General features: G+C 36.5%; 1 non-coding gene across 1 annotated transcript; it reads left to right on the top strand.

Annotated features, from left to right (window-relative positions):
- Nucleotides 1-12,653: 12,653 nt before the first annotated feature.
- Nucleotides 12,654-12,760, top strand: LOC121029046 (U6 spliceosomal RNA). Its single transcript, XR_005789553.1, has one exon. It is a non-coding gene; the product is annotated as a U6 spliceosomal RNA (small nuclear RNA).
- Nucleotides 12,761-18,237: the final 5,477 nt, after the last annotated feature.

Genomic DNA, 18,237 nt, shown 5'->3' with positions numbered 1-18,237 from the left:
TGGTTTATATACACAATGGAGTACTACATGGCAATGAGAAAGAATGATATATGGCCCTTTGTAGCAATGTGGATGTAACTCGAGAGTGTTATTCTAAGTGAAATAAGTCATACAGAGAAAGACAGATACCATATGGTTTCACTCTTATGTGGATCCTGAGAAACTTAACAGAAGACCATGGGGGAGGAGAACAAAAAAAAAAAAGAGGTTAGAGAGGGAGGGATCAAAACATAAAAGATTCTTAAAAACTGAGACCAAACTAAGGGTTGATGGGAGCTGGGAGGGAGGGGAGTGTGGGTGATGGGTATTGAGGAGGGCGTCTGTTGGGGTGAGCACTGGGTGTTGTATGGAAACCAATTTGATGATAAATTTAATATTAAAAAAATATTTAATATTTAAAAACTTAGAAATAATATGGCTTCATAACCTACACACACCTGTTAAGGACTAGATTTTTCCAGCTTATATTCATCTAACAGCATCATCTTCATAGTAGGCAATGCCTTTCTGATCTGATTTAAATTATACTATATACAGTGATGGGTATTCAGGAGGGCACCTTTTGGGATGAGCACTGGGTGTTGTATGGAAACCATTTTTACAATAAATTTCATATATTGAAAAAAAATAAATAAATTATACTATATACATTCTCTCTACCCCTGAAATTCTGTCACTTTCTAGATGCAAGAACAAAATCCTATCTCAGTTATCTCCTCACTAGTTAGCAATAAGCTTTGTAAAATGTTTTTCTTCTTGCCCCTGTCTTATTTATTTTAAAACGTATCTATTTTTACATAAAGCTGAATGTATTGACACATGCTGTACCTTTCCCTTAGAAAAAGTTCATATGCTTAACCTGGCAGCTCTGTGCATACAGCTGATACGTTCTACTGGTGCAAAACAGATCATTTCTACATTTCACAGATCTGACCTTCTCACTAATTTGGTAAAGTAGGTGTTCGGGATTGCCTTTTTTTTTTTTTTTTTTTTTTTTTTGTCCCTTTCACAGCCACGGGAGAGAGAGAAGATAATACCAAGTCCAACTTGAAAAAGCAAAAACCAAACCTACAAAGAATCTACTGTTTATATATCCTCCTATGCTGGGGTGATTGTACTTATTAATTGTTATATGTTAGAGACATCCAGGTTTGTGGCAACTAAGATCACAGTCAATAAATTTTACTTTTTCATCTTTCATGAAGACAATGAGAAATTGCTCTGGCACATTAACAATCAGTCATGTCCTTAAAAGGGTGGATGACAGTGAATGTTATCTACTTGAATATCACCTTTATTTTAAAAGCCAAGTAGGTAACTCCAAGGTTAAGAAGTTTAATGTTTTTCTGAATCATGAAGATTAAAAACCGAGTATGGCTCACTTCATTTTATGTTGAAGAAATTATATGTTGTAGAAAATGGGAATTCCAAACACTGCTCACTTGCTTTAGAATGTGACCACATGCTTTTTTGGATACTTGGTCACCTGTTATTAAGGGATTTCTATAGATTTTAATTATTAATATGATTATTCATAGTTCTTATCTAAAAATACCCCCATCATTATTTAATGTTTTTCCCCATTTGTGTTGTTTGTGCCCTTTCAAAGCACCTCGGTAATTTGTGTGTACTTAATTCTCTTTCTAAGGTAATGAATGCGTAACTTACCTACCAAGCAGGGCCTTATTCATTTCCTCTTTTGAAAACACGATCAGTAAAAACTACCCACATCTAATCTGCCTAAGGTTTTGGCAGTTCTTGAAAACATTGGACTCCAAGATATACCGCTAGCTTAATATCTGATTTCATTAAGCTATGTTGCTTTCAAAGCATAATATAAACAAAGTAGAATTATTAACAACTTCCCTGAGTCATATGGAAAATTTATTTTTATAGCAGCTAGTTGTTAATTAGGATATCTGTCTTAACATAGCACTTGTATTTCACTATGTCCTGGGTCTTCGCTATTCATGAAAAAATAAATATGCCTTCAAAGATATGAAAGATATAAAGAAACAAACTATAAAGTAAAAAAACATACTTTTACTCTTGCATTTCCAATAATATGAACAGACTTCTAAAAAATACACAAGGCTGTATTTTAAAAGGTGTTGTCTCTTAATTTGCTATGTTTCGTATTTAGCATTAGATAGAAAAATAATTCAAAATTAGATTTCAACTGTATAGTATATGTTATAACCACATAGGTATTTGTTGCCAATTTCTACTTAGGTAATGAACACTTATACAGTATCGATATTAGCAAAGAGCTGGAGGCTTGGATTACTACATTTTTTTCTCTTTCTTTCCCAAACCTAGCAAAATGAAAATCAGCTCTCTTCTAGATGTAACCAGTTTTGACTTGGGTTATCCATAGCAAACTACTCCTGAGTTTGCCTTTATGCACCACACACCACCACCCTATTTTTACTTAACAGAATTAAACTGGAGGCAGTTCTGTCCAATGCAAAAAAAATGGGGCTCATTAAGAACAGAAAGTGTATCCCTACCTGTTTGGGTTTATTATTCTCAGAGAGTGGCTAAAAGTAAACAAAACTTTTTTTGAAAAAAGCAACACTAAAGTGCCCTCTATTTGGACACCATCTTCATTGGTGACTTGGATAAAAAAGACCTTTAAACATATGTTCTATAATTTGAACAGGTTTATGTATATTATAGATATAGATGTCCAAAATTTAGTGCAGATTTTGATTTCCGACTCCATGTGGACTATCAGTGATTATTGGGCTTTACTTCCCTAGGATGGTTTCAAGCAAGTGAGACCTGTTCAGGGGTAGGCATGCCAATAGCACATGAGATCTAGCAAAATTCAGAGGAATGAGACTAAGGAGCATTCAATAAGGGACACTTGGCTTGTTTTATATCATGCAATAAAAAAGGAAATTAAATATTCACAAAACAATTCCCAGGAAGGACTAAAAACATCTCCCTTGCCTCTTTTGTGACATTGCCAATAGCGTGAGTTGGACATTGCCTACTAAATACAGACATTTTGGCAGTAACTACATTGCAACTATTGGAACATTTTTCAGCAACTAAATGCATTTCTTACAGCAATATGGGTTGCTGCCCACCCAGCACAAATCCCACTAAACACCTTCTAAAATTGCAAATAGGAAATCACCGTCTTTAACCATCTGAACTTTCTGTGTTGTTGTAGAGCACCTGAATTAACATTTTTGTTCTTGATATTATAATAAATGACGCATACCTCTTATCTAATAAGATGAAAATCTTGAGATGAACAGTTGATTTTTCACATATCTCCATGTTTCTGTGAACAAGCAACTAGCTTTCCTATTTTCCTAAAATAGAGAATAGAGAAATTTTGTGCAAAGTTCTTTTCAGGAGCCCCCAACCCCCACCCCCAAAGAGGTTCCCTGAGTTGCTGCCTTCCGTCCATTTTAAATGCTGAATTTGGCACAGAAAACATTTAAGAAAATGACAGAAAAATGAGCGTCATCAGCAACTTCAAAGTAAGGCCATACAATTTAGAATTTGTTACTAAAAGTCTTTCAGGTCTAAACCACACATGGAGGTAGTTTTCCTCTCATTTCTCAAAACAGAAAAAGCTGTGTTGAAGATCGCCCCAGTTTATTAATTTTGCAATTGATTACACTGATTGCATGAAGATTTCCATTGCAAAAAGAGATTTTTAAGGACTAAAAATATGACAATTATGCAGGTTACTCATTTAAGTAAATAAGTAACTACAGGTTTTTGAGGTAGTAGACACTTGGAAGGGAGTAATTTGCCCCCTTCCTTCACCTGCTTGAAAAGTGTGGGGAGGCAATGCATGATCAATGATAGCAATCAAGAACCTTCAATGCAATAGTTCAAAAATCTAAAATGGTGATCCATGGGAGTTTTACAGATCATTAAAATACAATATTCTCTTGATAAAGTACCTCCATGTAATTAAATAGAGCTTGATCCTCCAAAGGGGGGAATCAAAAAGTCCTCTGAAAGGCCTTCTAATGATATCAGAGCCTCAGCTGGAGCTTTTCCCCTCCAGCAGTATGTTCCTTCTTCAGTCCCTCCAGTGGTCCTCAACAGGAAAGGGGGATAGGACATTTTCAGATGTCCCAAAGAGGATGAGGGAGTGCCAAACAAGCCCACAAAATAAAAGATTCCCCACACAAAAAAGTCCTGACTCCTTATCAAAACAGGACCTTTTATATTTGCTTTCATCTGGCCAGGATCCTCTTAGCTCCCATAACAAATGTGGATGAAAGGATGAATCTCCCTTGGATGCCAATTTTAACTGAGTAACAGAACCCATTATCATCATGGTACAACACAGAGTTTCTCAAACTGGTCTGATGTCCCATTAGTGTGTAAGCTCTGTGAGGGCAGGGATTCTGGTCTGTTTTGTTTGCTGATGGAGGCCCAGCACCTAGAATATGAGTGATGTGTGTTACATGCTGAATAAATGCATGTTCAAAAATTGAATGAATCAAAAGGATCCAATGGGATGCTTAATAAAAATACAGACAACTGAGCTCAGCCTAGACCTGCTGAATGAGAAACTCCTGGGATCAAGTCATTTATTTGGTAGAAGCCAAATGGATCTGGGATAATGCCTTGTTCTACCACTTAACTGGGTGTGACCTTAAGCAAAGTACTTCATCTCTCTGAGTCTGATTCATTCATTAAATAAATGGTTTAGGATGCCTACTGTTTTTCAGCATTGTGCTACTGCTGAGGATATACCAGTGACCTAAATAATACAGTCCTTGCCTTCATGGAGTTCATAGGTCCTTACCTTTACAATGGGAGTAAATAATATCAATGCCTAGGGTTGATTTGCAAGTCAATTGAGATAAAAATATAAACTCAGCATTCAACACCAAAGCCTTTGTATGGAATTCCTTACTTTATTGACATCTCAATTACTGATGGCAAAGGAGAAATCACCGCCATTCAACATACAGCACAGTTATCTTTTTTTATTGTTTTGTTTTGGTGGTCAGTACAAGAAATAACAGTCTTTTTAAAAATTGCAGTATAGGGGCATCTGAGTGGCTCAGTCAGTTAAGTGTCTGACTTCAGCTCAGGTCATGATCTCACAGTTTGTGAGTTTGAGCCCCACGTCAGGCTCTGTGCTGACAGCTCGGAGCCCGGAGCCTGCTTCAGATTCTAGGTCTCCTCCTCTTTCTGCCCCTCCCCTGCTCATGCTCTGTGTCTCTCTGTCTCTCAATAATAAATAAACATTAAAAATTTTAAAAAAATTTGTGGTATAATCAATATACAACATTACATTAGTTTCAGGTGTACAACATTTGGTATATGTACATATTCCAAAATGATCATCCCAGTGAGTCTAGTTAACATCTAAAGTCATTTTTTAAATTGTAGTTGACATAAATGTTATAATAGTGATTCAACAATTCTATGCATTGTGCAATGCTCACCATAAGTGTAGTATGTCTGTCATCATGCAAAGTTATTACAATATTATTGACTATATTCCCTATGCTGTACTTTTCATCTTTATAACTTATTTTAAAACTAAAGGTTTCTACCTCTTAATACCCTTCACTTATGATGGCCATCCTCTCCCTTCCCTCTGGCAACCACTAGTTTGTTCTCCATAGTTATGAGTCTATTTACTGTTTTTGGTTTTTTGTTCATTTGTTTTGTTTTTAATATTCCATATATATGTGAAATCTTAGGATATTTGTATTTCTCTTACTCATTTCATTAGCATGATACCCACTAGATACCATCCATCCATGTTGTCGTGAATGGCAAGATTTCATTCTTTTTAATGATAAGTAGTATTCAAGTGTGTATGTGTGTATACATACTTATTTCATCTTCTTTATTCATTCATCTATTGATGGACACCTTCTATGTCTTGGCTATTATAAATAAACCTGCAGTAAACGTACGGATGCATATATCGTTTCAAATTAGTGTTTTTTCCTTTGGATAAATACCCAATGATGGGACTGTGGGATTACATGGTATTTCTATTTTTAATTTTTTGAGGAATCTCCATACTGTTCTCCACAGTGGCTATACCAATTTACATTCCCACCAACAGTGCACCACCTCACCAACACTTGTTATTTCTTGTCTTTTTCTCCACATCCTCACCAATGCTTGTTATTTCTTGTCTTTTTGATACTAGCCATTCTGCCTGTAAGAGGTAATTATGTCAGTATGGTTTTAATTTGCATTTCCCTGATGATGAGTGATGTTGAGCCTCTTTTCATGTGTCTATTAGCCATCTGTATGTATTCTTTAATGTCTATTCAGGTCCTCTGCCCATTTTTAATTGGATTATTAGGGGTTTTTTTTTTATCATTGAGTTGTATATTTTGGATATTAACACCTAATTGGATATATGATTTGCACATATCTTTTCCCATTCAATAGGTTGCCTCTTTGTTTTGTCAATGGTTTCCTTCTCTGCACAAAAACTTTTTATTTTTTTTAATGTTTACTTATTTATTTGAGAAAGAGTGAGAGAGCATAAGTGGGGGAGGGGCAGAGAGAGACACAGAATGTGAAGCAGGCTTCAGGCTCTGAGCTGTCACCACAGAGCCTGATGCAGGGCCCAAACCCATTAATCACGAGATCATGACCTAAGCTGAAGTCGGGAGCGTAAACGACTGAGCCACCCCAGGCACCCCTAAAGCTTTTTATTTTGATTTTAGTTCTAATAGTTTATATTTGCTTTTGTTTCCCTTGCCTGAGAAGACATATCAGAAAAATGTTACTAAGGCTGATGTCCAAGAGATTGCTCTTTATGTTTTCTTTTAAGAGTTTTATGGTTTCAGGTATTACATTTTGGTCTTTAATTCATTTTGAGTTTATTTTTGTGCATGGTGTAAGAAAGTGATCCAGTTTCAGCACACAACAAAACCTTCTAAAAACCATCTTTAACACCTCTGTCACCTCAGCACCACCCCATGTCAGAAGCCACCCAACTTTCTGTTCAGTCAAGTGAGATATAAAATCATTTTCTTTTTCCCATTTGAAGTTTCCATTACTCAGCACTTCACATTTCAATTCAAGTGTGAAATTAGTAATGATCATTATCCATATTAATCATGATGCTGTTATTTATAGAGTACACTCACATGCATTTCAAATTATCTTAACACCTCACTTAAGATAGGTGGAGTTGATACTATTATCCCATTTTATAGATGCTCAAAGAATTGAGGTACCTTTTCCCAGCATTTTACTGGGAAGGAAAAACCTAACTCATGCACAGGTCTTTTTCTTAGACTTGTAAGGAAAGTCATTCAGAGCAGAACAAGGTCTTCTAAAGTCTTACCTCTTAGTAATGTGATCCATGGACCAACAGTATCAGCATCACCTGGGAATTTATCAGAAATGCAGAATCTCGGGCTCCATCTCATCTAGTGGGATCAGAAACTGCATTTTAACTAGAATCCCCCAAGTGATCTGTATTCATGTTGAAGTTCAAGAGGCATCATTCTAGGAAAACTAACTGGATTAAAAATCATTTGATAACCCTCAGATTTCCTGAAGTGCTAAACTAGTGACTAATACATTGTATAATACCACCTAATAAATAATTATTTTTTTCATAAGTAATCTGTGAATGGATAAGTGAATGAATAAATACCACAGTGAATTTTATAGTGTCTTCATGTTTTCTTGCAAAAGTTCCAATAAAGCATCAGGATGAACATTCATTTTCTTGCTGTCAATCCTCTAGTCATCTTAAATCCTCCAAGATGGTTCTTCATTAGAGAATTTGAAAACACAAAGTTTCATTTCCACAGTATGCGTATAGAATACTTTATTTCTTTAAAACAACTGTGTGTAAGATCAACTACTTTTTTATAGTCACTGCCAAAGCTTGACAGCCAGAGGCTGAAGGAACTCTGGAATGCAATAATCATTTATTTAGCAAATATTTTTTGCACCTCTACTCATGTGAGGCACAGATGAGGCCCAGAGAAGACTTGGAGAATTTTAGCTCTTTCCTTTATAGCACTGTGTGCTATATCAAAGATGAAACAGTATTTCCCTTAAGAAACTGACATTCTAAAATTTGTATAGTTATGATATAGGTAGAATGTGATAAATTCCACCAGAAAGGAAAAGATCAAGCACCCTGGTCATTTAGAGACAGGGAAGCTCCCCGTGCTCTGTGGTCAGGAGTAGGGAAGGGAGGTAGGTAGGTTTCAACAGGAAATGTGCCCTTGAGCAGTAGCACTGCAAGCTGAGATGGCATTTAGGTGAGGCTCCAGGCCTAGAAGAACAATAGCCGGGTCTAATTGTCAAGAAGGAGGCTCAATGACTAGAGTATGTGTGTGTTTGGGGGCAGGGAACATCAGAGAGCTCTCTTTATAAACAAGCTCTCTTTATAACAACTAAAGCTCCAGTCTGGACTCCAGATCCTAGGTCTGGAAGTGTGATTTACTTTTGCAAAGCCTCCCTCTACCACTGCATAGCTGCTACTCTAAACCCTGCATTGGTGAGGATTGGCTTGGGTACTGGAATTATCTGGGGAGAGCCATATGCTGATGCAGGGAGATGCTGGAGAAAGGAAAAACAAGAGGAAGGGCAAGGAGAGTTGGGCAGAGGAGAATTAGGTATATTACATACTTCATCAATGTGCACTTTCTAGAATGTAAATTCTGTAAATCCTCTACCCTACAGTATTCTCTAGAAAGCTGACATTTGCCCAAGTCCTAATAGAGCTTCATACACACAGAGGGTGTTCAAAAACATTATCAGGTGATAACGTCTAGCAGTGTCAAGCAATTGGCTCTCCTTTGCATTCTCGCTGCTCAGAGAATGAAAATATATGTGCAGCCAGCCTAAAGGGACTTTCCTTTTGTGTTATAGACCAGCATTTGAGCTTAGCTGCAGGATTCTCAGACTAGATAGTCTTCATTGTCCTGGAAGCTGGGACAGATGTGGAAAAGGTAGGTAGGAAAATCTGTACTAATTCCTGTGAGTTTCCCACGTATTTTATTTTTAATTTGTTCCTTTGGGTGTAGAGTTTGTGCTTTTTTGTTTTATTTTTAAGAAGCAGACTGTGTGAGTTCTTGTTTCATATCTTTCTCACACATACTAGAAAAATAATAGATTCTGGGTACTATGTTTGTGTGTATTATTTTGGGTTTTTCTGCTAGGCTCACCTGTCACTATTTCTATCCAAATGACTTTCATAACACTCAGGAAGTACCAGAAGGATATACCTAATAATTTCCCTGCTTTCCTTTACCCTTCCACCCAATTCCATGCTGGGAAGCCTCTTTTATATCAGAAAACCATATATATATCACCAAAGAAATCAGCACTAACAGGAACATCCTTAAATTAGTTCTTATGAGGTTTGATTTCTTGAAAGAGAAAATTGAAAAGTTAACATTAAAGACTTCAAGTGACTGAGGTTTCCGGAGACCACAGGAACAAATTTAATTATACTGTCCTGTCCCTCCTAACCAAGACCTGTGCCCTATTTGGCACTGGTTATTTTCCTGAACCACTTCATCTGAGCACTCATATTTTGGTGATATCAGGATCCACACAGATGAGCAGTGGAATTTCACCTAGATTATGTTTGGCCCTCCACCTACTTAAATGGGAAGTTATTGTGTTCACCTGAAATAAACATAAACATAAACATAAACATAAACATAAACATAAACATAAACATAAACATAGAACAGCTCTAAAATAGGCATGCTAAGCCATGGGACTTACTCATTTCTCATTCAAATCAAAGATATTCTTATGCCCCCTATCCAGACTAAAAATGATTCTGAATATTTAAACTGTGTGTTTAAAATCCATTCTAATGGCATGACACATCCTGTTGTAAAACCAAGATACTCCAGAAGAAACCTTAAAATCTCTCAACATTCAGCATAATCCTAACTGACATCAGTTCTGTGACCACTGCTCTTCACAAAGTCAATATTTGAGCCATTTTACTCTAAATTGACTAAGTTTCAGCAAAGGATGGAAAATAAAGAATCACTGTCACTCATATTAGTTTTCATTTACATATCATATTGTCTACAAATTATTATCTGTAGCATGGGAGGACATAGAGACAATATGTACCCACATAGCTTCCATCTCTGATTTAGTTCTTTCTATCAAGGAGAGGAGAACAACTAGACATTTCTGTGCTGATTTGCTTAACACTTCCTCTTAGGGGACTTAGAACCTTCCTGATAACATTTACAGTTTTCTAGAAGAGACTGTATTTAATCTGTATTTGTTTTATGAAAATATCCATTGGTTTTATTGCATAGTCACCCAGTTGTGTGTTAATTCAACGGCTCAATAGTAAAGCTAAAATATAGCTATGACAACTTTAAAACTAATAATGCCACAAAAAATTAATTTGTGTCTCATGTAAAAAATAAGAACAATTAATGACAATTAAACTGTCATTTGTTCCTATAATTCTCTTAAGTACATTACACAAAGACATCTGGTACATTAAGAAAATTGAAGGGTGCCTGAGTGGCTCAGTCAGTTAAGCGTCAGACTTCAGTTCAGGTCATGATGTTCACAGTTCATGAGTTCTAGTACTACGTCGGGCTCTGTGCGAACAGCTCACAGCCTGGAGCCTGCTTCGGATTCTGTGTCTCCCTCTCTCTCTCAGCCCCTTCCCTGATCTCTCTCTCTCTCTCAGAAATAAGTAAACATTAAAAAAAATTTAAAAAAAGAAGAAGAAAAGAAAATTGAGACTTAGGTGTTTGGCTTTCAGAGAAATGGAAATTGTCCTGACCTTAATATGAAGATGCTTTTGATTTTGTCACATATGTGAAATTTCTGTGACTCCTGATTTATTTCTTGGCTGTTTTGTGGTACAAAAATACAGTTTAAAATAAGTAAAGAAATAAAATAAAATTGTGTTCATCCATAGTACTCATAGAAATCTGTATCCAAAACTCCATTAACAGTAACGTACCTTCAGTTCAAGTAACACCCATCTAGATGGAGAGATGAACAGATCTGAATTATACATAAACTGATACTTAAGCCTCACCACACAGATAATTAATCTCAAGTAGTACAAGAACTTTCATGTTTCTTTCCTTGATTTTGCCGCAGGTATTAACCACCCAAAAAGTAACAGGGCTGTCTTTAAACATCTCTGGCAAACAGCTGAGTAGCATTTCACATGACATAACAAGAACTTCACTAAAATGACTCCTAAAAAATTAAAAGCTAGTTTGGATCACTGTTATCTTTGGGTGCTTGGGGCCATTTGGAGTGGGAAGAATTCTGCAGTTAATTAGAAATGCACACAATGAGGAAGTGAAGTCTGACAAGGTTTCCTTTCAATGGTTAGTCTAGTTCTAAAGAGTATATGTTGCAGTTCACAAAAAAAGTTGATGCCCCTAGTTTGAGTTTGACTTATCTTAGCCTCAATATCTAAGAGCATTCTAATTGTCCCTGAGATCAGACACAACCCAGTAGAAACAAGATTTTCTCAGCCTGTCTTTAAAATAGCACAAGTAGCAAGGGAAACAAAAGGTAAAATAAACTATTGGAACTACATCAAAATAAAAAGCTTCTGCACAGCAAAGGAGACAATCAACAAAATTAAAAGGCAACTATGGAATGGGAAAAGATATTTAAAAATGACATATCTAATAAAGGACCAGTATCCAAAATTTATAAAGAACATATACAACTCAACACCCAAAAACCAAATAATCCAATTAAAAAATGGGCAGAAGACATGAACAGACATTTCTCGAAAGAAGATACACAGATGGCCGATAGACACATAAAAAGATGCTCATCATCAGTTATCATCAGGGAAATGCAAATCAGAGCTACAATGGGATATCACCTCACACATGTTAGAATGGCTAAAATCAACAACACAAGAAACAACGGGTGTTATAGAGAAAAAAGGGACCCTTATGCGCTGTTGGTGGGAGTGCAAACTGGTGCTTGCCACGGTAGAAAACAGTATGGACGTTTCTCAAAAAATTAAAAATAAAACTACCTTTCGATCCAGCAATAGCACTACTGGGTATTTACCCAAACAATACAAAAACACTAATTAAAGAGATATATGCACCCCTATGTTTACAGCAGCATTATTTACAATAGCCAAGATTTACAAGAGCCAGTGGACAGCCAAGTGAAATGGAATATTATTCAGCCATATAAAAGAATGAAATCTTGCCATTTGCAATGACATGGATGGATATAGAAAGTATAATGCTAAGTGAAATAAGTAAGATAGAGAAAGACAAATACCATATGATTTCACTCATATGTGGAATTTAAGAAACAAAACAAGCAAAGGGGAAAAAATGAGAGAGTCAAAGCAAGAAACAGGTTCTTAATTATAGAGAATGATCTGATGGTTACCAGAAAGGAGGTGGGTAGGGGGATGGGTTACATAGGTGATGGGGATCACTTGTTGTGATGGGTACAAGGTGATTTATGGGACTGTTACTATATTGTACACCTGAAACTAGTATAATGCTGTTTGGTAACTGGAGTTTAAAAAAACTTAAAGTAAGGGGCACGTGGCATGCTCAGTCAGAAGAGCATGTGACTCTTGATCTCAGGGTTCTAATATGAGCCCCACACTGAGTGGAGAGATTGCTTAAATAAACTTAAAAAAACTCTAAAGTAAAAAAAATAAATACATAGTGCTCACTTCGGCAGCACATATACTAAAATTGGAAGGATACAGAGAAGATTAGCACGGCCCCTGTGCCAGGATGACACGTGAATTTGTGAAGCATTCCACATTTTTAAAAAAAATTTTTTTTTCAACGTTTATTTATTTTTGGGACAGAGAGAGACAGAGCATGAACGGGGGAGGTGCAGAGAGAGAGGGAGACACAGAATCGGAAACAGGCTCCAGGCTCTGAGCCATCAGCCCAGAGCCTGACGCGGGGCTCGAACTCCCGGACCGCGAGATCGTGACCTGGCTGAAGTCGGACAGTTAACCGACTGCGCCACCCAGGCGCCCCGAAGCCTTCCACATTTTTATAGATAGATAGATAGATAGATAGATAGATAGGAAGGAAAGAAGGAAAGAAAGAAGGAAAGGAAGAAAGAAAAGAAAGAAAAAAAGGGAGAGAGAGGGAGGGAGGGAGGAAGAAAGAAAAATAAAATAACACAAGTATATCATAATCCTAATTTCAGTCCTGAATATGCAAGACTAATTAATAGAGGAGACTATTGAAGCATTAATAATAACTGATTGGCATTTTTAATGGTCCCCAAATAAAGTATCTTGTAATAACAGCATATTCTCATATTATTTTTCCTTTGTGAGTACGCTCAGCTGGCAGATGATTTTCAGGGATTCCGCGCAGTAAAAAGATAGTAATTAGCTTAATCAATTAATCATATTAACGCCCTCTAAATTTTAAATAAAACATATAGGGATAAGTAGCCAGTCATCAGGGAGGACAGCAAGGCATAGATGTACAGAGAGAACAAGAGATACCACAAGAAGGATATTGGAAGCAGCAGGAGTTAGTGTCTGAAACTGCCTCAGAAGCTCACGTTTGAAGTCTAAGTATGTGCCAGGCTTTAAACACTTTACCTGCATCATTTTATTTAATTCTTACAACCGTATGAGATACTCTATCATTATCCCTATTTTTCATATGAAAATGCAAAGGTTTAAAGATGTGAAGTGACAAGAACACCATCGAGGTCTGCCATCAAGATTGCAAAACCTGTGCTGTGCCAGCTAGGAACACAGCCAGAAAGAGCCTCTGGCTATAGCTCTTAGTATCATTTTCTCCTGGTCCTGAAGAAGTCAAGTTTCTAAGCAAGCAAGCCTTCTCTGAATTAGTCTTGATTCTACCTATTATGGAAATGAGAAGAATACTGGTAAGTGAAGGAAAACAATTCTTAATGAAACTCATATTTGGCTTTCTGGACATCAGAGTGGAAAACTGAATACAAACATTCTGTGTCACTACTCCAATATCCTCAAAAGCACTAATTATTTCCTCCCTCTTTCACGATTACCATTGTCCAATGAGCAAGATTACTAATAGTCATTAGAAGCAACTTGTGCATATTGAGAGAGTAAATAGTAAGGCAAAGATAGAAGTCTAGGAGCCCCTTTGCTTACTGGTCCTCCAGAAAGATACTGGGACTCCCAGAAAACAAGACTCCTTCAAAAAGAAAAAAATGGACAGGAGATAGTGTATTTCTCATTGCTCCTTACCTCCCCTCTGTGATCACTTAATTCCTGTGTCACAACAGGAGGTAAACTTGAGGTTGATGGTGAACTCTTTCCCAGAAGCTTCTGGCGCTTATATTATTACCTCCTAGTCATCTACTAAAAGTCATGTATTGTTAAACACATAAGAATCTCTTTCTCAATCTCAAAAGTGTGTGTGTGTGTGTGTGTGTGTGTGTGTGTGTGTGTGTGTGTTCTCCACTCCACTTGGCATATACTCATCAGAGAATTTCACAAAACACCCAGTTTATAGTTCAATTTCCCACTCAAGTCGTCAGTGACCCCACCGGAATGACAGGAGGGGTCTTTCTCTTTATCAATATGACAAGAGAAGCATTTGCTTGTATTGGTATCTTTACTTTGAAGTGAAGTGAAACCCCACCGCTTTTATTTTGTTGGTAAAAATCCTTAAGAACCCTCCTATCTTTGACCCCATATGGAGTCCTATAATCTAGTCTCACTTGGGGCACCAGAACCTTTTAGGCCATCACTGCTGAAATTGGTACTGGAAAGGAAAATAATATCTCTCAGAAAAGCCAGAGAGACTAACAGGAAATTGTGTGAGGAGAATATTAGAAAGAAAAAAAGCTGAGAGGGATTTTCATGTTTCATTTTTACTCTCACTTTTAAGGTTAACTCTTTGTTGTTTATAATACTCGTTTGCTTCACTTTGAATCACACGTTTTTGTGAATCAGCTTTAGGACTAAAGCATTGTAAAGCATTGAGAAAATAATTGGTTTTCAGAAGAGTTTCTTAGAGCTCTTATTTCCTGTATACAGCACACCATCCAAGAGGATTTTGCATCAGTGTCTGGTAAAGATAAAATGATACTGTTAGACTTTACATATGGAAGAGCACTGAGGCTAAAAGCAGTTACTAAAACAAAGTGGGAAGAAAATGGTTCTGGTTTTTAATGTATTGTACAGATATCCTTTACTCCTTACTTCTAAGTAAATTCCATATATATATTTCTTAATTCATGTAATAGTTAAAATAAAGATACATGATCAGAAACCAAGAGGAAATAGAATAAAAATGATTTTTCCAAGAAGAGTGCTATAGTTAATTTCCAATTTGACTTTGAGCTTTTGAGACTCAGAGCAAAATAAGGGAAAGAAAGGTTATAGCATTCTTATTATCAAATTACCAAAAGAGGGGCACCTGGGTGGCTCAGTCGGTTAAGCAGTTTAGCATCCCACTTCAGCGCAGGTGGTGATTTTGCAGTTTGTGGGTTCGAGCCCTGCGTTGAGCTCTGTGCTTACAGCTCAGAATCTGGAGCCTACTTCAGGTTCTGTGTCTCCCTCTGCCCCTTTCCTGCTCATGCTCTGTCTCTCTCTCTCTCAAAAATAAATAAACATTAAAAAAATTAAATAAAAAAATTACCAAGGGAAACAAATGTTTTTTTCTGGCTATAAATGCTAATCGAAATTGGTCACTCTAATTGTTATGTAAGGGCCATTTGAAAGTCCTTTACTTAACTTGCAATAACTTCATTTGAAATTTTAATGCAGGAATAGAGCTTAAAGAAATAGAGGAAGGAAGAATTAACCTATCTATCTCAAACATGTATGTTTTGTAAATTGAGTTTTAATAGGTGTTAGAGAAAGAACATGTATTCAAAGTTTTAACTTCCCAGCAAAGACCTACTGTGGCAAAACACATATTGATCTGAAAACCAATAAGCTTGTAGTTGTGCCCAAACATAGTCATTCCAACCCACATAGAGGTTGCCTTCAGAGATATATATGGGTCAAACATTTCTCTGTCTCTGGATTTAATACAGAACACAGAGACCATCTAGGTATTTCCAGCAGAAAAGGATTTAATACAGGAAACCAGGTGATTACACAATAATTGGAAGGATTAGAAAAGCATAAGTCACAGGTCTTTTGGTTTTAAGGTCAGCTATGAACCAGATTTTAGCCAATTACTGCTACTACTAATGCATTTGACACAAACTTGGCTCCCTCCCAGTAATGAAGCTGCTGACTAGACAGGGAAATGGAGAGTCCAGAGCTTGGCTGTCAGCTGCCACTGCTGCAAAAAGATAGCCTTTAATTTCCTTTTACTTTTAAATTTTCTTTCAATTGTATATCATAATACATCCAAAATCCTAGCTGCAAAGGAATCTGAGAAATGCAAATTTTATCCTTCCAGCCCTTCCAAATACAGAGCAAGATATAAATGGATGGCAAAAGTACATTCCCACAAAAACTTTTATTCTGCCATTTATAGGTCTCCAACTGAGGCCTTCAAGTTCTGTGCAATAGAACTTGGAAGGTATTATTTTGTTCATAAAACACTAAATGCTATATACTACCCTTCTTGTGTACCTGAATCAATCCTGACTGCAGTTAAAAGCACTTCCTCATTCTCCTTCTCAATTGGGAATGAGAAAGATGGACCACAGCAGGTAAGGATGGGTCAGGGCAGATCAGAATGAATCAGGGTTGACCCATGGAAATCCATATGGTTCCTGAACTGACTTTGTATCTCTCTTTTTTTGTTTAACTTTATTTATTTATTTTGAAAGGGAGGAGAGCAAATGTGTGCATGAAAACAAGGTAGGGACAGAGAGAAAGGGAGAGAGAATCTGAAGCAGTTTCTGTGCTATTAGCACAGAAACCAAAATGGGGCTCAGTCTCACGAACCATGAGATCACGACCTGAGCCCAAATGAAGAGTCGGGCACTCAACCAAATGAGCCACAAAGGTGTCCCCTGACTTTATGCTCTTCAGCCCAGGATGAAGGATCCCTGAACAGACCCAGGTCCAGCCTCTCTTGTCAGTCCTGTTTTGCTGAAAGTGAGTTACCATGCTTTGGGGATGAATCCTAATACAGAAAATCAATTACTTGAACAAATGCATTTATTTATTTATTTATTTATTTATTTATTTATTTATAATGAATAATATTGGCTAAAAAGGGCAATTTATTTTTAACAGAGTTGATATTAAACTACTGTTTTCTAGAGTAAAGGGCCGACAAGTTCAATGCCTTCTTAAAACCATGAGATAGTATAGATATGTGTCTTATGTTTGTTATGGTAGATGTGAATCATTTCTTCTTATCTGATTCAAGTTATTTAGATTTGTTTAAAGTTATGACCTGTAGGCCTACCCTTATTTTCCACCATTTGCCGTACATATTTGACCAGTCAGAAAAATCATTCTTGCCTCTTCTAGTTCTAACAGTAGAATTAGGTGAATTAGCATTGAAGATTGTTAGCAATTTAGATAGCTTAGACCCCAATGAATGTCCCTGTCTATAATAGGGTAGTATGTGAATCTATTCTACATAGTCTAAAATCTCAAACATAAACATTCAAAGCTATATCAGAGATACAGCTGACAGCACAAGGACAATCTCAGTGTTGGCAAAAGGTAGCAAGGAAAATTAGATGGCTAGTAAGCAGGTAGTCCTGTTGACAGAAATAACCCTCTGGTGCTAAATAATAGTAATTACACCACAGAGGTGGTGACACTCAAGTTTCTTACTTGATTATTTTCAATCAAATGTAGTGCGTGGGATTTTTGGTTATTATCCTGGTTTTTCCTCATGTGAAATCAGATTCTTCTGCTAACGTTGCTGGTAAAAATCAGATTTACCTTCCGGGTGTTACTATCAGATATGCTGTCTGGAAGTATTTGTCTTTTAGAAAAGCAAGCAATGACCATGTTTTATTAATTTCCTCTTATTTCATAATTTAATATATTTAGGTTTTAGAAAGACTTTCTTATCAAATAAAATAATTGCTAATGTGGAAAAGCTATTTCCCACACTATTAAGTCTTTAGTGTTAAGGTAGCAAATACCTATTCAAAATCATCTCCAAAGTAGGTTGTATTTGTCCGAGGGAGTGTACAAAATCATACTTTAGATATAATGTTGAGGGAAATCCCTAGAAGTTTGCTTTTGACTTATTTTTATTGTTATGCTGTACGTTTGTCATTTTTTGGTATCCATTTTTTAATATGTTTATAAACCCAGCAATATATGCATATAACTTATAAATAAATATGCAT

The sequence above is a fragment of the Herpailurus yagouaroundi genome, unplaced genomic scaffold, assembly GCF_014898765.1.
Source record: "Herpailurus yagouaroundi ecotype Mexico unplaced genomic scaffold, PumYag 100, whole genome shotgun sequence".
Taxonomy (NCBI): Eukaryota; Metazoa; Chordata; class Mammalia; order Carnivora; family Felidae; genus Herpailurus; species Herpailurus yagouaroundi.
Note: the sequence above shows the minus strand (reverse complement) of the source record. Positions and strands in the feature narration are given on the sequence as shown.